General features: G+C 26.0%; 1 long non-coding RNA gene across 1 annotated transcript in view; it reads left to right on the top strand.

Annotated features, from left to right (window-relative positions):
- The window catches only part of LOC111635531, a 33,513-nt gene extending 30,818 nt beyond the window's left edge, over positions 1 to 2,695 (top strand). The window contains exons 5-6 of the long non-coding RNA XR_002758396.1: positions 1,864 to 2,021; positions 2,386 to 2,695. This is a non-coding gene — a long non-coding RNA (uncharacterized LOC111635531). The remainder of the gene's footprint in view (positions 1 to 1,863; positions 2,022 to 2,385) is intronic.
- The last annotated feature ends 8,951 nt before the right edge of the window (positions 2,696 to 11,646 follow it).

Below are 11,646 nucleotides of genomic sequence, written 5' to 3' on the forward strand. Positions count from 1 at the left end.
AAATCACTAAGTTCTGTACAATCTATTAGATTTATTTTATATAAAAAAATCAAGTACTGTCAATCTGATTTAATGTTTAAAAGATTTATGTATGATATTATTCATGCTGGGATTGGATAAGTTACTTTTTCTATGTCAGATGAGCTATCGTTTTTGCAATTGTAGGATGCCACATGCCCTACCAGAATTAATTTGTCATAAGACTACATTATAAAATTCAATAATTTTACAATAAATCCAACAAAGTTTTTCATTTTTCTTTATTTATTTGATTTTAGTAATATGTAGAATCATCAATTTTGTTGAAGTGTTAAGTTGATAATACAATATCCTTACTTTTTAAGAGGAAAATATATTCAATGATTTATAATGTATATAAAAACAATATGAAATAGTATACTTATTTATAGTTAAAGCTTTAAAATTATGAGGCTTGAATTTAATCTTACAAAAAAGGAAGGTAAAAATTATGAGAATTTTATCCTTTAATTAGCATTTCAAAAATATCAGCAAAGAACTATTTATTTTTTTTTATAGCGAAAGTACTAAGACAGAGAAAATGTTAATTTCGTTTATTCTTTCAGCAGACCTGTAACTGTAACTCTAATGAGAAAATTTGCTTGTATTTAATCCAAGTTGTTAAATTGCTTATCTTCAATCTTTAAGTTTAATGATTCATTATCATTGTAAAACTAGCTTACATCAGAATATATTTCTGTTTATTTCAAATGTGGAAAACTTTTTAAATATTTAAAATTTTTCTTTTTTTTTTCTTTTTTAATTCGTCTTAGAATAATTCTCTTGTTTACAATATTGCGGCAAGCAAATTTTTCTCCATATTAATGTTCAAGGAGTATTTTGCCCATTTTAATATTTTTTATTCATTTTAAATGAACCGATTTCTCTATAGAATTTAAGATGAAACTTAATTCTAATGTTATAAAGTTAAATCTAAATTGTACATGAAGCTTCAATTTATTTTTGGTTTTTTTAAATATAGAATTTATTATTTTCTCTATATGAATTGTAAATATTCTAATTAATAAGTTTAATGTATAAATTTAAAATTAATTGATATGTTATACAACTAAAATAATTGTTCGTTCACATATAATATTTTTATTTAAAAGGTTAAGCCGGATAAAGTAAAAAAAAAACTCGAAATACGAGAAGAAGAAATCCTATATAGTATATATTTAAGGCGAAGCATCCGAAACACGCGTTTTTTCATAATTTTCTCGGCTTTCTAACTTCCAAATTGTAAAGAAAGTTAAACTTAATGATTTGTGTGCTAGTAAAATTCGATAGTCCATATCTTAGTATGGACCTCCCCGTTGGGCCACCCTATGGCAGAAAATTAACTCTAAAGTAACAGGGTCGTTGAAATGAAGAATGTCCTGATAAATTGTTGGTAGCCCTGCTCCACATCCCATTACAACTGTCTCGTAAACATTCGCTTTTCCGGTCTTACATTGCTACATTTAGCTTCTGCTATATAAATTTTTACCCGAAAGCGTAATGCATTTCTCTTTCGGGTTATGATAATTATCGATATTTATTATGCCTCATACCTTTTCCTCGAACTTAGATATCTTCAGTAGCAGTAGCATGTCCGTGATTGCTTACAGCTTGCTTATACAGAACTAATCATTTTTAATTGTAGAAAGTGGAAATGTATATATGTAAAATATTAAACTAATGAAAGTAAAATGTAGTAATTATAATCAATGATCTTGTATATAAACTCTTATTTATTTATAAATTATAAATAATGAAAGAATAAATGTTATTATTTTACTGCATGTTTCTAATACGTTGAGAGTGTTTTACTACAACACTCATGCTTACTTTTTGTTTTTATAGAAGTCATATGCATGTTTATACAGTATCCTACACCTGACATACCCATCTGTTAGTGCCGTGATGTATTTGAAGATGCAGAGATCCGCAGATAAACTTTCTGTTAATGGATGAAGACGTCAGACTTCTGCTCTTGGATACTTTTGACGATTAATATCAATGTAATAAATATTTATGGTTAAAGTTAATCTTTAAATATTTTTATTACTTAAATTCATAGATGCAAGAGTAGAATATTAACTCTAAAAATATTTTTTTTATTACGAAATTTCAACATAAATAAATGTTTATTGAAAGTAATTATATTTTGCATACATGATTATAATTATTTAATACATTTTATAAATAGTTATTTATTACAGGTATAACATATGTTACGCTAATTATAAGTTTATTGTAGTTATAAAAGATTTTATTTAATTATCTGATGGGAATTTTTATGCTAAATACCTCCTTTGAAAGAAACTATATTTAATAAGAAAGTACAGTTTTAAAAAATGACAAGGCTGTCTTCTATTAATGCAGAATGAGGTGGAAGAGTGGATCAAAGTTTGAGAAGCTTGAAAAAGAAGGTCGGAGACCTCCCCATCAATAAAGAAGCTCTTGAGTGTCGTCTTGCTTCCGGTGGTTTGACATCATTACATCGAGGCGGTCAAAAATCATTAAGGTCGACCATCTTTCATTTTACTGTCTGCCTTCCAGACAACTTGTGCACTTTATGAACATCTTTCACTAAATTCTTATATCAATTTTAGTGCATACATTATAATATGTCTTTCTGCTGTGATTGATAACTCGGTATTTTTTGCATCATGTATTTAGTAAAATATTAAATATGCAGTGATTACAAATAAAAGTTTCGTAATAAAATAGAATATAAATTGAATCGTGTTCGTTAAATTATGTTTTTACACGTAGGTATAAATGTATTTAATAGCTAATCTTAATTTTTTTATGTTTCAAATTCAAAAATATTTCAAAGCGTTTTTTATCATTATGAGGAAATTTTGTAATGCCCTACCGTATAGGATTTTTTTTAGAAAGTAACTTAACATAATTTTTATTGTTATTTAATGTTAACCACAAATGGTACTGGTATATCAAGCACCAATACATTTGAGAGAAGACATCTTTTATCTAAATTAGAATCAAATCTTGGAAATCTCTTCGAAATTTAAGTCTTTGTATATTCTAAGACTCTTTTAAAAAAACAGTAAACTATTTTAATTACAAAATTCAAATGCCAAAGATGTTAGCCCGCTTTCTATTTATAGTTTACTTGTAAAGATAATAAAAGTTCAGAAGAAGCCGAATTTCAAGAATTAAGAAACTCGTACAAGAAATATTTTCTGTATACCTAATTCCTTCAACATCGGCGAAAATAGTGGAATTTCGAGAAACCAAGGATTGACTTCCGAGAAATAGAAACAATCTCAGGACAGTTAAAATAACGACTTGACTCCAACTAGGAAAAAGAAACGACGTGCAAATTGTTCGGTATCTTCACCGAATCCTCGTATCACCGTTCTTTAGTGTCACGTGCAATTTAGAGTGCCCCTTGATGAGAACAGTGCAAGACGTTGTTCCTCTTCGAGGGTAGAATTGGATAAGAAGAGCCGAAAAGAAACAGTGTTTCTTTTAACAAACACAAATGATCCTAATAAGAATCGTCTAACGATTTTACCACATTCTTATATACTTGACATTAAAATTTATAACGTATCAGAACGAATCTTTCACAGTTTTCGACAAAGAGTTTTAGTCTCTTATAACTTAGTTTCAGTTTAAGTTATAATCAATAATTCTACTGGTTCCTGAAAGAGTCGAAAAGCTAAAATTCTGAAAATATTTTAGAAACTGGATGGAAAAGTAAGCTTCCAAATTACATATACCATAATAATATATTATAATTTAAGCAGAATAATAGAATTATTTTAAAGATTAAAAGTTATTTCGGTAAAAATATTGAAATTTAAGCGAAATGTAGCGTTTGATTAAATTTCGAAACAAATTTATTTGTATTTGATGAAATATAGCGTAGTTACTACATAAATTTCACATAGGCCTATTCTAATATATGAAAGTTTATCTACAGAAAAATTTTTATTAAAATTTAATTATTAAAACAATATTTTCATAGCGAAGGTATGACCAACGTGGCCTTAGCGCTAGGTGCTAATTAATCGAAGACACGAATACTTTTTAAATTATATTTATTAAATCAATAATAATTATATATAATTGGAGAAAAATAACTTAAGACTTGGTACATAGGTCAATACATATATATGAATACGAGTATTTATTAAGTTGCTTTTTACTTTTTGTCATAAGAGCCAAATGTCTCTACGACGCTGTTAGATTTAAAACAAGTATGAAAATATCTGATATTATTGTTCGTGATAAGAATAAAAAACTTCAAATTTTAGTTTAAAATAAAATAAATCTATTAAAATTGTCATTATATAGAAATATTTCAAATTATGTTTCAGAGCATTGTTATAAAATTGTAGGCCTAAATTAAACTGCGATCATAAATTAATAAAATTTACATTTTTGTAGTAAAAATGCTAATGAAAAGAGTGAAATTTGTTAAAACAGTTTTAAGGAAATTGAAAATTAAACTGGAAATAAAAAAAATGACTGCAGATTAAAGAAACAGAACTGTGAGTTACATATTAATACCATTTCGATAAGATATATTTTGTTATAACTTAAATAAAGTTTCTAAGAAATTTGAACAATCATCACGTTTTATCACTAAAAATAAAAGAAGTTTGAAGATAAAACATTACTGTAATTCCGTATTATCAAAATTTAGTTATAAACAATGCTTGAATTGGAGAGGAATGCGAAGAACGTCTACTACAATATATATTAACTTTAGCGGTTATAAAATTATTGAAAACCCTGATATAAGTGAAAATAAAAAATTAAACAACAATACTTCATTTAAAAAAGGTGTAAGGTAACAATTGTCCTGGAGGCGCGTATACTTAACGACCGGAACATTCCTCGTGAATACATCTCTAACAGGCAAACATAGATTTTAAGAAAATATTAAGTGATGTAAAACAAGATTTTTAAAACGTAAATAAATAATATAGTGTTGACATTATATTAATAAGCGAGTCTACTTTATTTTAAACATTGATGAAAAAATGTGAATAAATTAAATACCTTTCTAAAATCTAGTTTTTGAGGGAATTCTTAGCAAAATTTATTAAAATATTAACACAGAAATATTTAAAATAAATTGACAATATGGTCGTATTTTTAAATATAAAAATATTTTAATAACTCGAAATGCTTTTTTTTAAACAGAAGAAAATAAAATCATTAAATTTTTGTCAAAATATTAATTTATTTTTTGAGAATTTCAAATAACACGATAAATATTTTTTTGCATTAATATAACTATAATAAGCGATTCCTTTCAATTCTGTCTACAGATGTAGGCTAATATTTATATGGATTATACAAGTAATAACATCTATTCAGTAGAACGCCTACTCTTAATATTCTCAACTTCTCATTCGGATGAACATACGTGATATAAACCTATAGGCCTACAGCATCAATATTTTATTTTAAGATAATCAGTTAATCAATAAAATATTAATTTTTACATTGTATGTGAATAGCGCAAAATGAAAAACAATATTAATATAGAGAATATTTATTATTGTTATATGTGTGACAAACACAAAGACAATATTTTATTCCTTTCATTAAGAGTGTCATGGGAATTTTTGCCATAAACTTAAGATTTATAGTGATAACATGTATAAAAAAACGTCATTGAAGTTAATACATTTCGTTCGCATTTTTTAGATTAATAAAATCTGTGGCATTAATGTAATTCCCCTCTATCTTTCCCTTGACTTATAATTACTAAAATGTAATAGCATCAATGCCCCTATACCTATAGAGGAATTTCTGCTAAATTTCAAAACTTTTGATCCATAAAGTCCTGAAATATATGCGTATTACAAGCCAACACATACACACACACCAACTATACGTACAGAATTTTGCTCACTTTTTTTGTTTCGAAATTAGGGAACCTTAAAATGTTGAGAAATTCAAAAAATCCGCAGGAGGTTCAAAATTTGATCGATTACAATACTTTTCCTCTCTTCTATAATAACCGGAAAAGTAGTACAAATTGAGTGTTACATGAATTTATTTATAAATAAAATTATAAGTTTAAACTCTCAGGCTTAAATGATAAAAGTTCTTCATATTTAAGGAATGACACGACATAGAACTTATCGCACGAATCATTGTGAAATCATAAATTTTCATCTATTGAAAATAAATACAGTACTATTGTTATATAACGTTCGTACTACTGTTACGATTAGCGTGCCACGTTCTCGCCTGATATGCTAATGAATGTTTATTTATCATTTAAAATACAAAAATTTGAATGATTTTAAAAATTTCATATTTACTTTATTGTAGTTTGAATTATAACAATAAAATATATTACAAAAATATGTTTATATAATTTATTAGGAATTTAATTGATAATTCAAAACATTAGATATCTTTTTATTTTTCCTTTGTCTAGTGTTTTGAATAATCAGTTGATTTTCTAATATATTCTACTTATAAATCTTATAATAATATTCTAATTTGCGTTATAACTATGTATAATGCATAATAAACATTAAAAAAATTATTTAAAAAACAATAAAATCAAAACATTTTATTGCATAAGTTTTAGATTAATTACATTGATTTAGTTTATTTTGTTTATGAATTTACGTTTATTCCTTTTATTCAATTTTGTACTTTAAGTTCAACTTCAACAATTAAACTTACTTTTCTTCAGAATTAAATTTATTTAAATCTTTTAAAACTGAAAATCATACACCAATTAAATTTTTATTTCAACCATTATTAATTTCAATTATTACTTAGCAATTTATATTTTTATGCAAATAATTATAAAATATTTTAAAGAAATATGTGCAAAAAATCAACAATAAAAAGTATTTACACTCTTAAGAGAAAATTGTGTAAGTTGTTATATAAAAATAAAAGATGTTTAATACCGATAATTCTTTAAAGATTACAACAATTTTACAAAACAATAGGCTTTAGTCAACGTAATTTGAATGGGGATAATGCAAAATAGCATTTCTTTATTTTAAAGTTTAAATTTTATGAGTAATGGAAGAAAATGTTTTGGTTTTAATTTGAAAAGTCGATTAAACACATTTTTATTTAATTAATTACCACGCTATAAAAAATATTAGAGTAATATTTATAAGTATTTATTTTGAAAATCTGAATGACAAAATATTAAAGTTTATTTTTTAAAATGTTTTAAAAAATTTAAATTTTTAATGTGTTTTATTCCAAATTGCATTCATATTTTAATTGCTTACACTATTTTTTTTATTCTTATGATCTTAGATTAATTAAAAAGAAAATATCGAAAAGTAATGCTTAAATTATTTTAAAACGTGCATGATACGTTAAAGTTAAGACTTGTAAATTAGATAAAGCTATGCTTAACCGCCTAATGTTAACTTTATCCAAGTCACAAGTGGATAAAGCTGGCGTTATCCAAAAACGGATAAATGAATCAAAAACAAAACTTAAAATTCGGGTTTTATCCGAATAATGTGGAATGATAGACTCTTGTTATTTGGATAGCACTGGATATTGCTTTTTAGAGAATAAGCGTTTTGTTTTTAACCATTACGTGGAAATTGGGAACAGAGCGAATATCGTCAGACTTCAAGCAAATTGGCAATATGGAGACGATTTTTTAATTTGATGATTTTTCATATCTATGATAAGCTTCTTAAAAATTACTTTTAAAGTTTATGATTACATTACATTAATAAATATAATTAAAGACAACGCAAAAATAGGTATTTTAAAGTCCTTTCGAACACACACAAGATTATGTGAAACCACATTTTTTTGAGGATAATTGCCTCAAAAAATGCAAAAACATTAAAAACTTTACCAGAATTTTTTTCCCTTTCACTTGTATTTATTACTCAGATTGACACCTGCTATACGTCATTTAAAATTTATGTAATATACGTATTGGTTTTCTTTAAATCAAAGTACTTATTATTTTAAGGCTTAATTCAACATTTTTACCTTTAAAATTGCAATTTTTTTTAAAGTTAATCTGGCAATATTTTGGTGAAATAACTAATAAAATTTATTTTTTTTAATCTCGTTTTTTAATGTAATATAGAAATTTCGATTAATTTGAAAAACAAAATTCGTTCTTTATTCATCCAACTTTTGGAAAGATCTCAGATTATCTGGCTAAAATCGAACTCTAAATTTNTGCTTGTATTTAATCCAAGTTGTTAAATTGCTTATCTTCAATCTTTAAGTTTAATGATTCATTATCATTGTAAAACTAGCTTACATCAGAATATATTTCTGTTTATTTCAAATGTGGAAAACTTTTTAAATATTTAAAATTTTTCTTTTTTTTTTCTTTTTTAATTCGTCTTAGAATAATTCTCTTGTTTACAATATTGCGGCAAGCAAATTTTTCTCCATATTAATGTTCAAGGAGTATTTTGCCCATTTTAATATTTTTTATTCATTTTAAATGAACCGATTTCTCTATAGAATTTAAGATGAAACTTAATTCTAATGTTATAAAGTTAAATCTAAATTGTACATGAAGCTTCAATTTATTTTTGGTTTTTTTAAATATAGAATTTATTATTTTCTCTATATGAATTGTAAATATTCTAATTAATAAGTTTAATGTATAAATTTAAAATTAATTGATATGTTATACAACTAAAATAATTGTTCGTTCACATATAATATTTTTATTTAAAAGGTTAAGCCGGATAAAGTAAAAAAAAACTCGAAATACGAGAAGAAGAAATCCTATATAGTATATATTTAAGGCGAAGCATCCGAAACACGCGTTTTTTCATAATTTTCTCGGCTTTCTAACTTCCAAATTGTAAAGAAAGTTAAACTTAATGATTTGTGTGCTAGTAAAATTCGATAGTCCATATCTTAGTATGGACCTCCCCGTTGGGCCACCCTATGGCAGAAAATTAACTCTAAAGTAACAGGGTCGTTGAAATGAAGAATGTCCTGATAAATTGTTGGTAGCCCTGCTCCACATCCCATTACAACTGTCTCGTAAACATTCGCTTTTCCGGTCTTACATTGCTACATTTAGCTTCTGCTATATAAATTTTTACCCGAAAGCGTAATGCATTTCTCTTTCGGGTTATGATAATTATCGATATTTATTATGCCTCATACCTTTTCCTCGAACTTAGATATCTTCAGTAGCAGTAGCATGTCCGTGATTGCTTACAGCTTGCTTATACAGAACTAATCATTTTTAATTGTAGAAAGTGGAAATGTATATATGTAAAATATTAAACTAATGAAAGTAAAATGTAGTAATTATAATCAATGATCTTGTATATAAACTCTTATTTATTTATAAATTATAAATAATGAAAGAATAAATGTTATTATTTTACTGCATGTTTCTAATACGTTGAGAGTGTTTTACTACAACACTCATGCTTACTTTTTGTTTTTATAGAAGTCATATGCATGTTTATACAGTATCCTACACCTGACATACCCATCTGTTAGTGCCGTGATGTATTTGAAGATGCAGAGATCCGCAGATAAACTTTCTGTTAATGGATGAAGACGTCAGACTTCTGCTCTTGGATACTTTTGACGATTAATATCAATGTAATAAATATTTATGGTTAAAGTTAATCTTTAAATATTTTTATTACTTAAATTCATAGATGCAAGAGTAGAATATTAACTCTAAAAATATTTTTTTTATTAAGAAATTTCAACATAAATAAATGTTTATTGAAAGTGATTATATTTTGCATACATGATTATAATTATTTAATACATTTTATAAATAGTTATTTATTATAGGTATAGAATATGTTACGCTAATTATAAGTTTATTGTAGTTATAAAAGATTTTATTTAATTATCTGATGGGAATTTTTATGCTAAATATCTCCTTTGAAAGAAACTATATTTAATAAGAAAGTACAGTTTTAAAAAATGACAAGGCTGTCTTCTATTAATGCAGAATGAGGTGGAAGAGTGGATCAAAGTTTGAGAAGCTTGAAAAAGAAGGTCGGAGACCTCCCCATCAATAAAGAAGCTCTTGAGTGTCGTCTTGCTTCCGGTGGTTTGACATCATTACATCGAGGCGGTCAAAAATCATTAAGGTCGACCATCTTTCATTTTACTGTCTGCCTTCCAGACAACTTGTGCACTTTATGAACATCTTTCACTAAATTCTTATATCAATTTTAGTGCATACATTATAATATGTCTTTCTGCTGTGATTGATAACTCGGTATTTTTTGCATCATGTATTTAGTAAAATATTAAATATGCAGTGATTACAAATAAAAGTTTCGTAATAAAATAGAATATAAATTGAATCGTGTTCGTTAAATTATGTTTTTACACGTAGGTATAAATGTATTTAATAGCTAATCTTAATTTTTTTATGTTTCAAATTCAAAAATATTTCAAAGCGTTTTTTATCATTATGAGGAAATTTTGTAATGCCCTACCGTATAGGATTTTTTTTAGAAAGTAACTTAACATAATTTTTATTGTTATTTAATGTTAACCACAAATGGTACTGGTATATCAAGCACCAATACATTTGAGAGAAGACATCTTTTATCTAAATTAGAATCAAATCTTGGAAATCTCTTCGAAATTTAAGTCTTTGTATATTCTAAGACTCTTTTAAAAAAACAGTAAACTATTTTAATTACAAAATTCAAATGCCAAAGATGTTAGCCCGCTTTCTATTTATAGTTTACTTGTAAAGATAATAAAAGTTCAGAAGAAGCCGAATTTCAAGAATTAAGAAACTCGTACAAGAAATATTTTCTGTATACCTAATTCCTTCAACATCGGCGAAAATAGTGGAATTTCGAGAAACCAAGGATTGACTTCCGAGAAATAGAAACAATCTCAGGACAGTTAAAATAACGACTTGACTCCAACTAGGAAAAAGAAACGACGTGCAAATTGTTCGGTATCTTCACCGAATCCTCGTATCACCGTTCTTTAGTGTCACGTGCAATTTAGAGTGCCCCTTGATGAGAACAGTGCAAGACGTTGTTCCTCTTCGAGGGTAGAATTGGATAAGAAGAGCCGAAAAGAAACAGTGTTTCTTTTAACAAACACAAATGATCCTAATAAGAATCGTCTAACGATTTTACCACATTCTTATATACTTGACATTAAAATTTATAACGTATCAGAACGAATCTTTCACAGTTTTCGACAAAGAGTTTTAGTCTCTTATAACTTAGTTTCAGTTTAAGTTATAATCAATAATTCTACTGGTTCCTGAAAGAGTCGAAAAGCTAAAATTCTGAAAATATTTTAGAAACTGGATGGAAAAGTAAGCTTCCAAATTACATATACCATAATAATATATTATAATTTAAGCAGAATAATAGAATTATTTTAAAGATTAAAAGTTATTTCGGTAAAAATATTGAAATTTAAGCGAAATGTAGCGTTTGATTAAATTTCGAAACAAATTTATTTGTATTTGATGAAATATAGCGTAGTTACTACATAAATTTCACATAGGCCTATTCTAATATATGAAAGTTTATCTACAGAAAAATTTTTATTAAAATTTAATTATTAAAACAATATTTTCATAGCGAAGGTATGACCAACGTGGCCTTAGCGCTAGGTGCTAATTAATCGAAGACACGAATACTTTTTAAATTATATTTATTA

Source organism: Centruroides sculpturatus, unplaced genomic scaffold, assembly GCF_000671375.1.
Source record: "Centruroides sculpturatus isolate CEXI.00-Female unplaced genomic scaffold, Cexi_2.0 scaffold122, whole genome shotgun sequence".
Classification (NCBI taxonomy): domain Eukaryota; kingdom Metazoa; phylum Arthropoda; class Arachnida; order Scorpiones; family Buthidae; genus Centruroides; species Centruroides sculpturatus.